Source organism: Melanotaenia boesemani, chromosome 15 (assembly GCF_017639745.1).
Source record: "Melanotaenia boesemani isolate fMelBoe1 chromosome 15, fMelBoe1.pri, whole genome shotgun sequence".
Classification (NCBI taxonomy): Eukaryota; Metazoa; Chordata; class Actinopteri; order Atheriniformes; family Melanotaeniidae; genus Melanotaenia; species Melanotaenia boesemani.
Genome location: NC_055696.1, coordinates 4,560,507 through 4,579,138, shown reverse-complemented (window position 1 = coordinate 4,579,138; position 18,632 = coordinate 4,560,507). Strand labels below are relative to the sequence as shown.

The 18,632-nt window shown below is 37.5% G+C and overlaps 1 protein-coding gene across 2 annotated transcripts in view; it reads left to right on the top strand.

Moving 5' to 3' along the window:
• Positions 1-13,690: 13,690 nt before the first annotated feature.
• The window catches only part of gabra3 (gamma-aminobutyric acid type A receptor subunit alpha3), a 101,278-nt gene continuing 96,336 nt past the window's right edge, over positions 13,691-18,632 (top strand). For both annotated transcript variants that reach the window (XM_042009190.1, XM_042009189.1), the window contains exon 1: positions 13,691-14,058. The gene's annotated coding sequence lies outside the window, so the exon portion shown is untranslated. The remainder of the gene's footprint in view (positions 14,059-18,632) is intronic.

Genomic DNA, 18,632 nt, shown 5'->3' with positions numbered 1-18,632 from the left:
TGCCAGCAATGGCCCAAATGTTAAACTAAAGGACTTAAAGGCACCTGAAACTTTTGGTTTGTACTACTATGGTTACACCTACATTTCCGTTGCAGCGTTGGTGGGTAACAACTCATTTATGAAACTATTCTTTGTTCATTCATTTAGTCTTCTTCAATACAGCTTACTCCAATTCAAGGTCGCTGCGAAGCTGGAGTCTATCCCAACAATTAGCAGGCGAGAGGCAGAATACACCCTGGACAGGTCGCCAGTCCATCGCATGGCTAACATTATTCATTTAGGGGGCTGTAGCTCAGGAGGAAGAGCAGTCATCTTTCAACTGGAAGGTTGGTGGAATGATTCCACTACATGTCACATGTCTTGGGAAAGACATTAGGTTGCCTCCTGATGTGTGTGTTAATGTGATAGGTCATGTAAAGCACTTTGAGTGGTCAAGCTGACTTGAAAAGCATTGTATAAGTAGAAGTCCATTTACCATAACATGCAGGATTTTGGAGGGTGGAAGGAAGCCGGAGTACCTGATGAGAATCCATGGGAAGAACATGCAAACTCCACAAAGAAAGACCCGAACCACTGACCTTGTTACTGTGAGGCAGCGGTGCTAACCAGCATGCACACCATTCTTGATTTTTTTTTTTTTTTTTTTGTCAGTACTGCTGCATCTTAAATATAATTGATTAGACAGTAGCTTTTGCACTTCTTCAAAGCTGACATGGAGACATGACTTCCTTTGAGCTTGCACAGAGCCACTTGCAGTCTGTCTCCCATCAGCACAGCAAAAAGCATGGCTATTTCAAATGGCAGTGTAGGAACTGACAAAACAACAGAGAACACATTTAATAAACAAAACTACAGGCTTCTGAATTGTTTTGACATTGAAAACCTCTCTGATTTGCTTATGTTTTATAAAATTAACTGTTTCAATCTACTAAAATCCTAGGAAACACATGGGAGACGGGCATCGCCGAGGGCCTCTTTTGTTTCTGTTTCATAGATATAAATACGTCATTCCTACACACAGATGTGATATCTCGGGCTCATGTTTTGCAATGGATTCCCAAAGATTTGTAAACTGTATACACAGATTTCCATGCGTCTTTCTTTGGAGAACAGGTAAGTGTACAACATAAGTGTAAAAATGACCTGTTACCAGCTACTGACAATGGAAAACTAAAAGAAGAAAAAAATCCAGTCATGTCAAGCTGTGTCAACAGGAGACCTTGTAAAAGATCTGGAGTCTTTATTATACGAAAAGAAATGCTGCGTAAAAAGATCACAGCTGCACAACTAACAGATATTAGTTTGAAGCTAAGCTATTACCTGCATTATGCCAACTTTTTATGAGTGTGTTTTAAAGGCCATGAAGCATTTTATAATCAGACTGTGGAGAGCTGGCCTCACTAAACGGACCAAAATGAATTTAGAGGAGTGGGAGAAGAATAAACTCACTCAGTGGAAGAAATTTTATATTAATAAAATGACAGTAGTGCACAATTTAATTATATAGTTATGATGCTACCAATCACAGCACTACCTTCCATCTTCAGGCGGCGAGGTGACATCGTTAAACATTTCTTCTGAGTGGGAAAGTGGGCCAAGATTCGATTAAGCATATTATGTTCTCCCAGGGAAAAGAGGGATCTATAGTTTAGCAGATCTATGATTGCATGGTTTATTATTCAAACTGAAACTAATGGAAAATAGAGTAGACTGGACAAACACTGAGATGAATTTACACTCACCATTTAATCCGATGGACAGTTTTACTCAAGGAGACGACACAACAAATCCAATCGTTTGTCACTCTACAGAGATGAGAACCAAGAAGTATAAGCTTCCACATTATCCGTAGAAATGTGTGTCATTATGGCATAACAGTTATTTGTGATTGCAGGACATAACTAAGAGAAGGCAGAGGAAAGACAGTTTATGTATGACTGCTGGATATTTCTTGCACAGTATTCAGGCATGTGTTGAACTGACTTCAGTTCAATGTCTGAGAACAGATCCCATTACCAAATATTTCAACAAGTTTACTTCATCCTCTAGGGCTCATGTGCAATATGATTGTGCAATATTTCATACATATATATGCACTAGTTTGTGAATGATTGAGATTTGACACTTTAGTGACCATTATCACCCAATTATCGTATCTGTAATTGTGGCCTGTCAACCATGAACCAATTATTTAAAAATAAAGCAGTGGCCACTAATGATGTTAGCAGTAAATATCATTTGGATTGACAGCACAGCTGAGCTGCTGCCCGAAACAGCGGCCAAATGTGGAAAGGTTTTGGCAGCAAACTAGCAGCCACAGCCTCAATTCAATTTTCTGGTGTGAAGGAAACACACAAAAAAAATTTTTTGCAGTTAATAACAGTCATTCATCCATTTATGTTACATAAACAAAAGTCTTGAGTCAACACTCACTTTTTTATGTTTTGGAATCTTTTATGATGGTCTTGATCAATTGTCTTGATCAGGATCAGGATTTTTTAAGGTTTTTTTTCAAGACTTTTGCTGCTTTCCACTCCAAGTATAAGAATGTTTTCTTAATGTGTTAAACCGCTTAGCACTGACCTATGAATCATTACAACTTAAAAATATAAATTAATTAAAAAAAATAAAATTACAGTGTGATTCTAAAATGATTATGGATGCTGCTTGGAGCACATGGGACTCTTATTCATTTGACAAATACAGAAGAAATTCAGTGGCACCACATGATTGTAGCTGCTTTGTTGAATGATTCAGTGACTTTGGTTTGGTCTCACTGTAGTGTGTGAGATCACTGTGCCAATAAAATAATAATAAATAATGAATCTTCGCTCCAAAGTGCACAACATATCATAAAAGCTCTTGTTCTTTAACTGCATACAAAGACAAATCCTTGGTAATAAACGGCATTTGCAGTTTGTTTTGTTCTTTCTTGAAGGTATGAAGTTTTAACATAATTTTTTTGGATAGTCCTAAGGTGGACAGCAACAACAAGAGGATGCTCTCATTATTTGAAGGCAGGAAATATTAAATGTTATTTCTCATGTTTGTCTTATTTTCAAGATATTTTAGTTAAACTTCAAAAGAGTAACAGTGTGGGTGCTGGTGGGATTTCTTGATTTTGCCATCTTTTGCACCCAGTTGTCTGAACACTTCCCTTCCACTCTTCCAAGTTCCCCCTAATGCATTTTGTCAACATTGCCTTACCATATAAAATCAATTTTTGCCATTCACGACCGGGTTTAGAATCATATTGATGCACCTTGATTCATCTAAGATTTGGTTGTAAATTTTAACTCAAGGCATAAACCAGTGGTGTATTTACACAAAGATGTCATGAACATACTTTTTTTACACAGAGAAAAGGCTTGGATATGTCATATTACACAAGAACTGTATTACACTATATATATAAGTGTGTGTGTGTGTGTGTGTGTGTGCTGTTTTCAGTGTGGGTTTTGATTGCATCAGTTACCACAGAGAAAATTCCCAATATGATACTGGCAGGGTAGAATGTTACTCATCTACTACTGCCCACATATTTTCCAAGAAATTGTACTCATTAGTAGTGGATGTCTCAGAGGTGTAAGTCCACATTCCTCACCTTGACATCAGCTCCACAGTCTCAGTGGTTGAGGGTTACATTTATGGCAAAATAGCTCACTACTTTACTCATGCTCAGGGCAAACGGTTTGTTTTGTTCAAAATGAAATGTGGTCTTTATGAGAGTGTCCTGTAATTTGATGCAACAACCCCTACCCATTATCAAAATATCCATTCATCAAGTTCAACCGAGAAGGTTTTAAAGCTTTTTAAATGTCAGGCTATGCATACAGTACAAGCTGAGCAACAGTGAAAATCTTGACATTGTTTCTGTTAATTGTCCCTTGTGGAGGCGCATAAAGAGGAATAATAGTTTTGTTTTTCTTTGCTGCACAGCGTTATTATCTGCAAGCACTCTTAAAAAAAAGGAAAACCTGCTTGCCGAGTGTTATATGAAAAGACTGATGCTCATACATAAGTGAGAGGCTGCAACCTGGAGTTAGCTGGTTCACTAAAACATGTAAAAGAATTGTTTTGCATGACAACAAGCACAATTCACAAGTATGTCTCAGCATTCTCTTGAGATAAAGAAAACCCCAGAATGACCAAGACTTACCTACAAAGAGTTGCTTTGTTGATTTAATATGCTTCACTGGAAGCCTTGTCTTGGCTGTACAATGTCACACAGGCTGCTCTCAGACCAAGATACACCTCTGTGGCACATGAAAAAAAAATTCCTCAGACCAGCAGCTGCTTTACTTTACATATGTGTGAATGTGTCTGCATTCATGCTGCAAGATGTGGCCGCAGTTAACTGAAACATCCGTCTGCTGCTGTACTAGGGGCAGTCATTTGAATCAGGGCTTAAATTTCTTTGTGTTGATTGCGACACAGCTTCCTTTGATGGGCACTACAGCTTCAGGAGACCACCGAAGACTTAAGTTGATTGTAGACACGAAGCCATATTGGTTCATTGATCACATAAAGAAACCCAGAGCTGAATAGGTAATTGCTTCAGATGCTTTCATTATCGTTCCTCCTCCAGTCATTGCAAAGGTCATAACCCTTCTCGTCAGCCTCTTTCTGCCACAATGTGGATCAATCCCAATCATCACACAGGATTTAATGACTGTCAGGTAATGGGTTATAATCAATATATAATTTTTTTATTGTCATCAACATATTTTTTCCCTTTTAATTTCTTAAAAGAGCAAATTTATGCTCTTACCTGAACAGAGCTAGAATCAGCTCCCAGCTGTTCTGAGGAATTCAGATAAAAGTGGCCTGTTTGGAGCCTCAGTAAATACATATCATCTACTACATCCTCCATAACTGCACATCATAAATTCAAGTAAAACACATATTCCCTGAGATGAAATTTCCAACTGTGGGTACCAAATACAGTACAGTTATTTCTCTTCCTCTGCAGCTACTTCCTTTTTTTTCCTCTGAAGATGCCTTTAGCTGTTGATGAAAGCCCTGGTCACATTTTTTTTATTTATTTATTTTCTCCTGTAAACTGTTCACCCTTGAGGCTCATTGAGTTTTTTTTTGTTTGTTGGTTTGTTTGTTTTTTTAGTAAATCTATGGTTTTGCCTCTATATGCCTGATCTAAAGCGAGAGCTCTGCAACATGAAAGGTAAGCTGAGTAATGGAGCTGTGTGGAAGGTCATGTCACAGAAGATGATACTTGATTTTTGTCTTCTTGCACTTCCCTTTTCCTCACACATGCTGGCCTAACTTGTGCTTACTCAATAATTCTTTCTTATTTGCCTTCACACCTAAAGTGATATATGGTTGTCTCTCATAACACATCAATAATTCATTTATGTTTATTTACTTTGAATTACTACTTCCATGCACTGCAGCAATGCCCATGCCAGCTGTATTTTCATAGGAAAAAAAGCTCCACACACATTTGAGTATATCATCAACTCTCCTGTGTCTCTCCTCTTTCTATATGAGCTTCTTTTTTAATTTTCTGGATTCATCGCTACTTTCCTTGCTTCACATGAGAAACCCTCTATACATCAAGGGCTTTGCTAAAAGGTCTTGCAAAGTGGTTATTTTAAAATAAGTCTTTGCTTTTTAATTGCAGTCAGATATTTGATTGAAAGGAAGAAATAGTGTTATTTTCCAAAAATAAATTTGTTCGTTAATGTGGCATTGTAAGGTGAGCAGACAGCTACTATCACTGTTTTCACATGTGCTCATCTGTTCACAGACACGTCAAGAATCTGAGAGTTTTGACTGCTGCAGGAAACGTTCCCGAGCAATAGTTATTCTTTTGGGTATCCTCCCAACCCTCTAACTTTGAAAGTGTATCCTGCTTCATAAAATCCACATCACAACTGCAAACTCTTTGAAGACAGTGGAGCTGACAGCAGGCAGTTTTTTTTTTTTTTTTGTCGTGATTCTACGTATTGCTCACACTGCCAAAGCCTGTCTGAGGACTTACATCTCAGAGACCATGGGAAGTTTTTTCGGTTTCTAACAAAGGCCCAGACTTCAATTAAAACATTTTAAAAATGTTTATGTTCACAAAATGATGTACAGGATAACTTCCACTTATTACAACAGTAGTTAATTTAGAAAGAACAGGAAATCTTATGTAACCAGACTTAGAACCAACATACAGACTAGGACACTGTGTCTGTCTTTACAGATTTCTTCACAGGACGTAGCATGCTGCACTTTGTCATCCTGAGCCTTCATACTTTGATCTACCCAATGAAGGCCAATTATAAAATAAACATGCATGACTTTAAAATATTTTAAATAGCCAGCTATAATCACATTATTATAATAGGTGGAATATGGTCCCCAATTCTCTCTTAGATTAAGAAGAGGCATTATAATGTAGCTCCTCTTCCAACACTTTTGGAATTTCATGAGCATTGTCAATAATATTCATCACTGTTTCATTATTACCATTGCAGTCTAGCAGAATGGTGCTAATTTTCTTTTCTTTAATATTAGCAAAAATGTGCATTATGCATTATGTCATTATTCTATTTAGCTTTATCCATAGTGAGCAGCTGAGATGATAGAAGTTTAAATATCTTGAAACCACAGTGGTATACTTGTATGCAAAGTCGTTCATTACAAAGTTTCCCAGCATGACATGTCAGAAAGTTTAATAATCTCTTAATGCTTTCCAAGAATTATAATGTGACATTTCCAATATGAGAATGGATTTTGGTAAAAGTATTAAATATTATTAATGCAGAAATTATTCAACATTGATTAATTGTCATTGTTTGATTTAAATTTTGGTATAAATTTATTTTAGCTGCCTGTTTTCAACTGTCTTCTTGTCCTTAGTTATTGCTTGATCAGTTTTTTCTGGCTAGTCATAGCAATTCATTTGTTTTTATTCTCTCTGTATTACTGTTATTTAGTGTTTTATCTTATTGTAAAGCACTTTGTGATTTTATCTTGAAAGGTGCTATATAAATAAACATTTACTTACTTTACTTACTTACTTACAATGTCTTAACTAATAGTATTGATCAATTGAAAACAGTTTTAAAGGATGTGTTCTTACATGCAAACACAAACAAAGCAAAGACATCATGTCTGTTTTTTTCATTTCATAATTCTAGTAGTATCATTAGCATAAACAGGCCCCTTTGAATGACATATGAGAATTATTCTGCTGTCAGATGGGAAGTTGCCTCAAATGTGGTAAGACTCGGCCATTTAATATAATCTTTTTCAAGCTTTTTAAGCAATGAACATCCACCTTTAAGTGTTTTTATTACACAGCAGCTTAAACACTGTGAAGAAATTTATTGGAGATAAACTGAGATAAGTTAGTAAAATTTTAAATGGAGGGGCATTTCCATATGATTAGAATATGAACTGTTTGTTCAGCATTCTGACAGCTATTAAGCTTGAAAATGCCATACAATAACACGCCATTCAATATATATATATATATACATATGTGTGTGTGTGTGTATTTCTCTCTCTCTCTGTCAGGCCGACATATGCTGTATCTTTAAATCACAAAGCCATTATTACAAGCTTACAGTATGTGATGACTGATGAAAATCACAATGTCTGTTGTTGTTGATTTGATTTGATATATATATATGAAAGAATGTTTAAGAATAAATATTTAATTTGTTCTTAAATATGTCATTAAATATTTTTTATTTAAGAATAAAAGAGGCTTCTGAAAAAACTGCTCACCAAATAATATTTATGCATAGGCAGCCTTGAAGAAGAATATTTAAAAATACTACAAAGACAACACATCAAAAGTTGAAACTGAATGTGACAAATGTTACTTTTTAAATCTTCTGCTGTGCTACTTTGGGACAGCTCTAACAAAAACACTGTAAAAGTTCTATAAAGCTTTGCTGAGCAGTATGATGACCCCCTTTTGTTAAGTTTCCTTATCTTTTCCATCTCCACTGTGCAGCCTTGCTCCCTCTTTCCCTCTTTTCTTCATTGTTGCCCTCTCAGTTGCTTTATTGTTAGATTATTTACAAAAAACATAAAACTTTTACTATTTTTGGGCGAAATACAGTGAAAAGAGTTTCTAAATATTAAAAAAAGCACTGCAAACTTAAAGGTTTCCTTTTTTCCCGATAGCTCTTTGTCTGAGTGACAGCAGTACATCAAACTGACTGCAAAGCGTTGAGCTGCACATGTGAACAAATCTTTCCTCAGAATGGTTATTTCACAGCTAGTAAAGCAGGGGAAAAGGACAAATCAACAACAACAGACATCATTGTGATTTTCATCAGTCATCACATACTGCAAGCTTGTAATAATGGCGTTTATGATTTAAAGATACAGCATATGTCGGCCTGAAGGAGAGAGAGAAATATATATATATATATACAATATTATTTGTAAAGCACTTCAACAACACTGTCAACCAAAGTGTTGGACACAGCAAAAGTAAAAATTCAACAAAGGTAAAAACTCTATATAGGACTATGGAAAAAAAAAATAAAAGCCAGCAGCACAGGCAGTTAAAAGCCAATGAGAGATCATGTGTTTTAAGAAGGGACTTAAAAACAATGAGTATATAGGTCATGAATGGGCTCAGGTCTAAAACCTCACAGTGTATTTCAGAGAAGCTGTTTGTGAAATAAACAACAAAGAAACCCTATCGGGAACATAAGTCAGCCTGATTAAACAGCTCAGCTGTGCAATCTCCAGAGGCCTATTTTTGAGAGCGAATGTAAACTTCTGTTCTGTGCTCCACAGTGAAACAGACTACAAAACACCACTGGGACAATCAGTGCTCACATAATCTCTTGAGGCCAATTGTAAATGTATACATGTATGACGGTTCGGGCATTTTATTTAAATACATTGTTGGCCATTCCAGAATTCTGAAAATGCAATAAGCTTTAATTACAAGGTTATGGAATAGAAAATCAGCCGTGCCCTGAGTGCCAAGAATCAAGACTCAGAAGCACCGATGTAGAGCAGTACATTTAAGCCACGAGCACCTCTTGTCCTCAGAGCAGCCACACATCTTGTGTGGAAAATGCTGGAATCCCATATGGGATTATTTGGAGCTAAATGGTCTGAATTCAGATTGCTGCTGAGTCTTTATGGGGATTCCATTTGTGCAGCATAAAACCACATAGCCTTTGTCTTATTATACATTTAAATATCATTCCTGCACAAATTGTTTACAACAACTATAACCATATTTAAAACTGAGATGCTTTATTATATATATATAATTAAAAAAAATAACTAGGAAATGTATCAAATGAAAAGTATTAGAACTTGAATTTGCTAGCAGCAAAATTTCTCAAAAAATTTTGGACAAGGCCATGTTTACCACTGTGAAGCATCCCTATTTCTTTTAACAACATTCAGAGAGCTGGACCATTTGGGGGGAAATGTCCAATTCTTGTCCGATACAGGATTCTAGCAGTTCTGGGTCTTCTTTGTTGTACTTTGTGTTTTATGATGTGCAAAATATTTTCTGCCTGTAAAATGTCTGGACTGCAGACAGACCAGGACTTTTTAAAAATTAAGTCATGCAGTAATACGTGCAGTAATCTTTTTAGCATTATTTTGCTCATATATGCAAGTCTTTCCTGGAAAAGAACAAGGTCTAGATGGAAGCATATGTTGCTCTAAATCCAGAATATATCTTTCAGAACTGATAGAACTTTTCCCGATGTGCAAGTTAGCAGTTTCTTACACCACCGTACAATCAGGAAAGCAGGCTTTTAAAATGAGTGTTGATTACAAGCTGGATGGTCCCTCTTCAATTTAGTCCAGAGGATGCAGCATCCATGAGTTTCAGCATTCCAAAGAGTTTTACATTTTTAATTTGTCTGACCATAGAACGGTTTTCCACTTTAAATCAGTGGTTTTTAAATGGGTCTAGGTCCAGAGATGAATTTTGAAAATGTTCTTGAGCCCATGCAATGATTTCCATGTCAGACCCATGTCTCTTTTTGATGCATTGCCACCTGAGAGCTAGAAAATCACAGGCATCCAAAATTGATTTGTAGATGATGGATTCTTAACACTACAATTTTATGTTGAGAAACATTATTCTCAAATTGCTCACAATATACAGATGTAGTATTTTTGCAGATTGCTGAAACCCTGGCCATCTTTTCTTCTAAGTGCCTCTGCCTATGATGCTCTCTTCATACCAATCATTTTACTGGCATATTAACAATTAACTCAACTAGTTATATTATTCCTGGGCTATGATGGTGCTATTAACCCCTTATCAAGCGGGGTCATTTTGGCAAAAACGCCTGTAATGTGACCTCTCCAAATTAGAATAACTGCTGTTATTGAACCCTCCGGATTGTAAGTACAGGCTTGGGCTCTTTGTAAAGGTAACACTCTCTAGTTTCACTCACAGCAATTAGAATCACTGTAAGTATTACTGATAAAAAGTTATACACTTTAGAACACACAGAAAAAAATATTTTTTTTTGTCCAATGAGACCAATTTTGTCCAGAATGAGACCAATCTTGATGGGAAATATTGATGTTTGACCTATAGAGAGCCCTCAAAGGTAAGGAAAGTAAACATTTAAACTTTCTGCTTTTCTGTAAAAAAGGCTTTAGTGTTAGTGCTGTGGTTGTTGCGTGTCAAAATGGTTTATATCATTGGAAAGACGAGATTTTTAGCTTTCATTTGATGTGTATATTGTGGGCATTCATGACGGAGGGGCTTGCACACATGGCTGCAATGTTGTTGATTAGTAGTCATGTACCGGGACCGGTACGTCTGCATCGTAAGGGGTTAAGAAGCTACAATGCTTTTCAGTTAATTGTAGGTTTGACAGTGATTTGTGTTGCTTGATTTTAATGTGATTATATCAGCCCTTTGTCTATAAATCGTAACTTCTTCTAAAGAAAGATACAGTATTTGGATGTTATGTTTGTCCCTCTTGCAAAAATTCACATTTCAGTCAGAAGCATTAGCTGCTGAAGAGTAGAAATGTTTGCAGTTGTTTTGGACAAGATATATTCATATATAGATTCTGCTGTTAATGCTGCACCTTGTCAGTCTTCATGCAGCTCAACATGAACCAGCCTGGTTGTCTACAGAACACTGTTCTCCATGAACATATTTGCTGGAGATGTGGAATAGGCACCATTTTCAGGAATGTGTCTGCGTTACACAACATGGAGCTGTAAATGGTTATATCAGGCTCATCATGTTGGATTATGGATGATTGTTCAACTTCCTAGGCAGCTAAAGGTGGCTTCAAAAAATATAACATATTGAGGCTTTGCATATGAGGGTAAAGGCGCACAGTTTTAGACCCAGACAAAGCTTACATCTTTGGTTCCTGTGGCTCAGACTTGGAGCCATACGCATCAACCACAGGGCAAATCATCTTCTATTGAATTTTCAAAAAGCAACAATGATTGTTGGAGAAAATTCTGCCAAGAGTTTAATTTTCAGGAATACAAAGAGCTGAAAAGGTCACATTAATCAGGCGCCAAGAAAAGAAAAAAAAAAGCTAGAGAAAACAAGGAAAAAAATGGCTGCAACAATGAGATTTTTCAACAACATGACATTTAGATATGTGTGTTCACACTTCCGAGGCGCAGAGTGCAACCTTTCGGTCAGAGGCGCCTCTTGAGGCTAAAGTGTCTTGCTCAGAGCAACCCCTTGAAGTAGCCGTTATCAAGCGATAAGAATTTCCCATTCACAGCCAAACTGGACAGGATCAACCACTGTCACCTTTTGGGGATCAAGTCTGTTTCCTGAACAGTGACTGCAGAGATTACACATTACTGCAGGAATCTGAAATGTTGGAACATTGCATATTTTCCTCTCTTAATAACACAAAGGTGGTCATATCCATTTTTAAATGAATTGCAATACTGTTTTTTTTCACTTGCTTTTTTTCCAAACCCCTTTCCCACAAGCTGGAACTAATTAAGAAAAGAGACTGAGACTTACAAGTACCTGAATGTCCTTTTTTTTCTGAATTTATAATTATTAGCTAAGGGTCATGATTATACCAGCTCAGGAAATAATTGAAAGGAGGCTAACTGTATGGCATTTGGTAAGTATAGAGAGTGTGGAAATGGCACAGTGTGTCAGATTCATTTCATCTCTTCTGAGAAAAAAAAAGTCAAGCGGATGTGTAAAATGTCACGCTTTCAGCTGCTCACCTTTACGAGGAGTAGGTTCTTACATCCTGTGAGTTGATACATAAAGCAAACAAAGAACAAATAAAGAGTTTTACACTGCAGGCAGCACTGATTATATAAACATCCCTTGTAAAGAACCATTAGCTTTTAGGTGCATGATTTCCACCATAAAATTAAGTTTCTGAGATCTTAATCTGAGGCTCAAACCATCTCTGCTCCTATAACTCACAGGCTGCTTGCACAAATGGCCAGCACCTCTCTCTCTCTCCTCGCCTAAAGGGGTTCGCAGAAAATCAAGTTTATTACAGCTTCTAATTACAATTACAGTCTCAAAGGGTTTCACAATGGAACAATAAATGAAAATGATAAATGAAAATGGCACGCCTCTCATCCTCCCCCTAACCTTAGACCCTCGGTGAAACAACAAGACACTCTTTCAGCGAAACTTAATTAGAGACAAGATGCATGAAGCCTTATAATGAACCTTGCAGTGAGGAATTCCCCATCCAAAAAAAAAAAAAAAGAAATGCAATTTAGTGTAAGTTTATGCAATTAATTTATCATTATTATTATTATTATTTATTATTATTATTATTATTATTATTATTATTATTATTATTATTACTGACTATTTCAGCACCAATTTAACACTTGAAGATAATTTAAGTCTCATTAGCTTTGGCTACGGCTTTATCAAAGACAGCACATTGAAAGAACAAAACTAATCTTGATAGTACAACAACATTTATTTTGCCCGAATCATTTTGTTCTTGATTTGCATCCTTGTTTTACCCCTCCTGCCATGTAACTGCATTTAAGCAAAATATGTGCTAACATTTAAAAAATACTGTACGTGTCAAAAGTGTGGATGCACTTTCCCATCTAATCCAATGGAAAGGTCCAAAAGTTTGACCGGTATGTAGCAAAGTGGTTCCAAACTCTGTCACTTGTAAATTGCGCTGTTTTAAAGTGAGTTGGAATTTGACTACCAGCTCATTCACTTTACTTTTGTGATGAGAGTTGTGATGTATCTAATCCTGTACAAAGAACAAAAACAGGTATCAGAGACACTCACAAAAACGCACTTCCTGGGGTTTGAACATTGCAAACAGTCTTATACTATTTGCTGCTGTATGAGCACGGGTTATAGGTGATGCACAAAGGCACCTTGGACATATTGAAGCAAAGGTATAGATGTTTGATATTTACCCATTTCAGGATATTCCCTCTGATTAGAAAACAGAACCAAGGTCACAGAGTTGGGATGATCAGCTCCCATCTCCTGCTACTGCAATGACTCAGATGAGATTACTTTATCACTGTCAGCAGCTGCACTTAGGCTTGGCATCTCTGTCAGTCGTGGTTGAACCTTGGCCACCTGCGTCAGCGCTCAAACAGCTGGATCCTGCTGAATAACTGGGCCCACTCACCCCTGTTTCTCGCCTCAGAGGTTGCTGTGCACAAAACGCGCAAGGAGTAGGGGGTGGAGGTGGAGAGAAGCGTCCTCTCCAGTTGTCGGGAGCAACATTGACAAGCTGGTCGGTTAACAGTGAGCCCTCCCAAACGTCCATTGCATGCCCATGTGGGCTTTGATCGCTGTGACAGATCACCGCCTCCAAACCAGCCCTTGGGTTCAGGGTTTGCCCCTCCTGTCCAGCACCAATCTGAGACGGCTAAAAGGAGGGGGCGGGAAGGTTAGTTTGAAGAGGGCAGAGCTTTGCGAGAGGACGCCGAATTATCTATTATTTCACAGCTAGAAGAAAAGATCCATACCAAGTGGATAATAACAGTTGAGACAGAAATCTGTCGGAGTACACGTCAGAACCTCGTTAACTCCAAGGAAACCAAGGCGGGAGCGAGAACAAAACGCAAGAACGCATCCTCTTATTGCTGCTGGTGAGATTCTTATTTCTTTAAATGCTAGTCATTGCCTTTATTGTATGTCTCATGTAGCGTGGTTTGTTAGGTTTTGTTCATGTCGCCGTCTATATAATACCTGAGGATGATTTCAAATGTGCTCATTGCCAATGTTTCATTCACATGCAACAACTGCTGTTTGTGTAGCTACCGCAGTATAATTGATGGTTTAACAGGTCTCCCTCGCTGAAGTGGGAATGATGCTGGTCTGTGGATGCAGCGCTTTGCATGCAGCATGCGATGATGAAGATTTCGCATGGGAATTAAGTGTTGTTTGGGCAATGTTAGCGACATATGTGGGCTTTTGCTTTGTGGGAATGCAGTTGTGACATTGGCACTGTTAAATGATTTATCTAAAGCTTGAGTCGACTTCTAGGACAGTCGAAAGGCAACATAATGCGACACCAGGACTCGGGCGATAATTGTTACTTTCTGTTAATGGGCAATTAAATGACAGCGCGCGTGACGTTCTTGTATGAAGGGGGAAAATGCTTTAAAAAATCCTTATCTGTACCCTAACTCAAGTCTCGTGCTTTGACCCCGCGTGCTGGAAATCCTGACAGAAGCGAGCTACCGCAACCTGTGACAAGACACTGTTGAGCGGAGGCTAACTTAACCTTGGAATTTACCCCCCACCCCCCACCACCACCATCACCGTTAAAGCAGCTTTCTGCGCTTCTCCCTCCTGAACACTGCCATTAAAATTACGGTTTTTGCGCTATAAACAAGTTTAAACGACGCAAAAAAAAGAAAACAAAAGCAGGCAGAGGAATGAGGACTGGAAAGATTACACTTTCATGTTCCTGTTTTTCATACTGTATATGAAATTTGTCTTTACTCATAATTTGAACAGTTTTATTGAAAAAAAAACAGATAAATGAGTCTGTTTGCTTTCTTTCTTTCTGTCTTTTTCTTAAAAAGCAGCTGTCCCACTTAAACCCCTCTCCCCTCTTTTCCTCGTGGTCCTCAGTGACCACCACGCATGCTCTAGCTATAGTATCTGTGGACACATCCTGAAAAATGTGAGGCTGAGATGATGTTTTGCTAACATCAAACCTAGTAGCTTCAATAATTTATATTCTTCTGTAACATTTCTCAGACTGCAGTAGCCCCCCCTGCCCCCCAAAAAAGAAAAAGAACTTTAAAATCACGTGAAATTGGGTCAACAGTTCAACAAAGAAGATACTCTCATTCACGTTTTGCCCCAAAAAGGGAAACAAATGGTCTCAATCCAAAAGCAGTCCCAGATGGAGTCTCCAAAAGAACTCTCATGCTTTTAAAACCGTTTTTTGTGCACTTTTTGGCTATCTACAGTGACTTTACTCCATGCAGGCCAGTATACAATGTAAATGGTACTTTACATTTACTTTATCTAAGTAGTCAGGTGAAGATGCACGTATACCAAGAGTGAACTTTTGTAGCTGAAGAAAAAAAAAACATTAAATCTGCAGTTACTTGAAACAGTCATTAAGACTGGCCCCAAAATGTAAGTACCCAAATGGTAGCACATTCCACTTTACAGCAGACATAAACATGTTTAGAACCTGGAATCAAAATGGCTCTCATGTCTACAACTAATTCTGCCTTTCACATCAACTTTATGGAGGTTGGTATTGATATTTCCTACATGTTTAAATTGTAATGAACGTTAAAGTTATAAATGATAATGGACTGGGCGCAAAAGGAGGATATCATTGCCTTGTAGTGCACTTGGATTTTGTAAATGGTCCATCTCTTGCAAGTGGTTTCTGTCTGCAAGAGAACCTGATGGCTAAATGCCAACCCGGGGGTTTCACAGGGGATATTTTGTCCATAAACTAATGGGTGACACTGGGGTAGCTATTTAATTGTTGCCTGTATTGTGCATGCCGTAACATGCAGACAACTTAAACTTAATTTTTCTTCCTTTCAACCAACCAGTGTCAGAGGCCATGCTGTAATTACTGGACATCATCAACAGTAAAGATAATTCCACTTCACATTTTTCTGTCCATTGCATGCCTGAGCAGCCAATTCTTTTTTTTTTTTTTTACTAAAAGTTCCCCTTCAGCACATACATCATTGTTTATACCACACCTCTGAGTGTGATGTAACAAACAACCATATTCAGCCCCTCACAGCCAGCTCTCAGTCTGCATTATAAAAGCCTCATAATACGATGTGTCCCCCAACTCGCGAGTGTGACCACAAATAAATGACTTTTCTCAGCCAATTTCTTCATCTGTTGAGACATACGGTGCAGAGAAACACTCCCCCACACACATCACCCCCTTTTTCACATTAAATAGCTGTGTGGTGAAAGGGAAGCAAATTCAGATTTATTGTCCAGCAGGGGATGTGTCAGGCAGAGCAGATTTTGCTGAAGGAAAGGGAGTTATCTTATCCGGGAGCCACAGATGGATATGCTGTGCTTTCACGACGTGGAGAACCTTCTACATCTGAAGTGATTAGAAAATGTTTGTAATTGTTGTTTTTTTACACTCTGCATGCAAATTCAGGGAAATAAAACGTTTGGGAAAGACAGAGGCAGATTGTTGCAGGGTTTTGCATTTGCATTATTGTTCCTTGAGGCACCCTAAGGCATGATGCAGTTAAAGGCAAAGGATCTCAAGTGATTACTAAATAAATGAGGGTAATGTTTCCCATTGTGCACCATCTTTGTTCTTGTTTTGATGCTATTTTTTAAGTATTTTTTTAAAGAATGCAAGCATCTTACCCATAAATTAGTGTTTATATTTACAACATGCTTTGGGAATAACTGAATCATTTCACTTTTACTTAATCTTTATGGTAAAGAGAAAGGAAAAAAAAAACCAAAAAAAACAGGCAGTGCATTCACATGCAGATGTGGCTGTTTTCGAGACCTCAACATGCACCAAGATTCACTACGCTGGTCAAGTGCACATGGGACTGAGGCATAAAGCAACTGTCTGATGATGATAATGATAGCAACTGACAAGATGTAATAATGAGAGCCCTTACATATATTGAAGCCTCAACCATGATCACATCAGTCATTAACAATAAGCTTTGAGGGGAAATTTACAGCTTAGCTCTGCATAGTGACATATGATGAGAATTGAAACAAAGCAGGACAATAAGAAGGCCATGCTGGGCTAATGCAGACTAAGAAATGCAGATGCACACGCTTAGCTCATCCAAGAAAAACTAAGCATGATTGGTTGAATTAACTGAAGAAACTGACTTTTTTTTTTTTTTTTTTTTTTTGGCTTTTTTAGGGCTACTGCATTGCTTAGAATTTTTCAGCATACTCATTGCTTCTAAGAATTTTACTTGCCTCTCGTTCTCCATCATGGTGATGTCCCATTCTTTTACCATTTATATGCAGGAGAGTAATTAGAATAATCATATAAGCTCCATTCATGTAGGTATAATGTTACCTTCAGATGAGTTGAGATTTAGCATAATTCATGTGATTATCTCCAATCTTAATCCTACACAAATGTCCTGTTAAATCTGAAGCTATTATGCAAAAATTCTAACAAATAACTTGCTTTTCTGTGTTTTGGCTGAGACAGAGACATCCAGACAAGAACAATCTCATGCCAATGCACATCTCAGTTATTTAAAGGGAACATTTACATTTTCAACAAGTATGAGTGTCAAAATGATGAAAGATTATTGGAGCCCTTGCTCTAGCTTCACAGCTTCTTTCAAATCGTTCTTGTTAGATCATCAGAGTTCATTCTTGTCATTTTTCTCTATTCATTTGTAGACTTTATGGTGGTACGGCCATATTTAGAACAAACTGTGATAGAAATGTAAAATTGAACATTTTGCACACACACCTCTTCTAATAAAATTCATGGACTCGCATCCTCTTTTTTTATGTTTTTAGAAACCATTGTCAAAAAAACAATTGGTCTCTGAGGCTGTGTAGTTCTATGGAAAGAAGACAGTAAGAAATCACTTAATCATGTTCTAAATATAATAAACCGACTGATAAAACTTTTTTTCAGCTTCATGTGCCGTTATGGTGGGAATAAAACTGTCAATATATTGATTTTATGGGTTGATTCTTTCAGACAATCCATTCTTGCCAGGAATTGTAGAAAATATAATGTAACCTTGCTTTTGCTCATTTTTACCTACTCTCCTAAACCACATAGTGCATGTCTTTCACACACACTGCCTGTGACCTTTAAGATGGACAGTCAAAATCCCTCAACTGTCCGAACCCTTCCAAGAGCCTAGAGCTTCATTTTTTTGGAGCAGTTGTACAGGAGAGACAAAGAGTCTCCAGGTCATGAGACACTCCTAAAATGTCAGACTTTTATGCCCAGAAATGGTGTTGAAGATAAATGATGTATCTGAAGCTGTAAAAGCTTTTAAAAGGTTGTTTGTCCAGTATAAATCCCCCCAGTTGTGCATTAATTTGATGTTCTGGCATTGAAAAGGAATTAAAATATTAGATACTTCACTTGACTGCAGCTGGCAGAGGACTAAAAGCTATTTTAGTCTGTCAGGCAGAGACACTAAGTGACCAGATTTAGTTTCTGATCCAGAAATGCTGATAATCGTTGCTTGAAGGT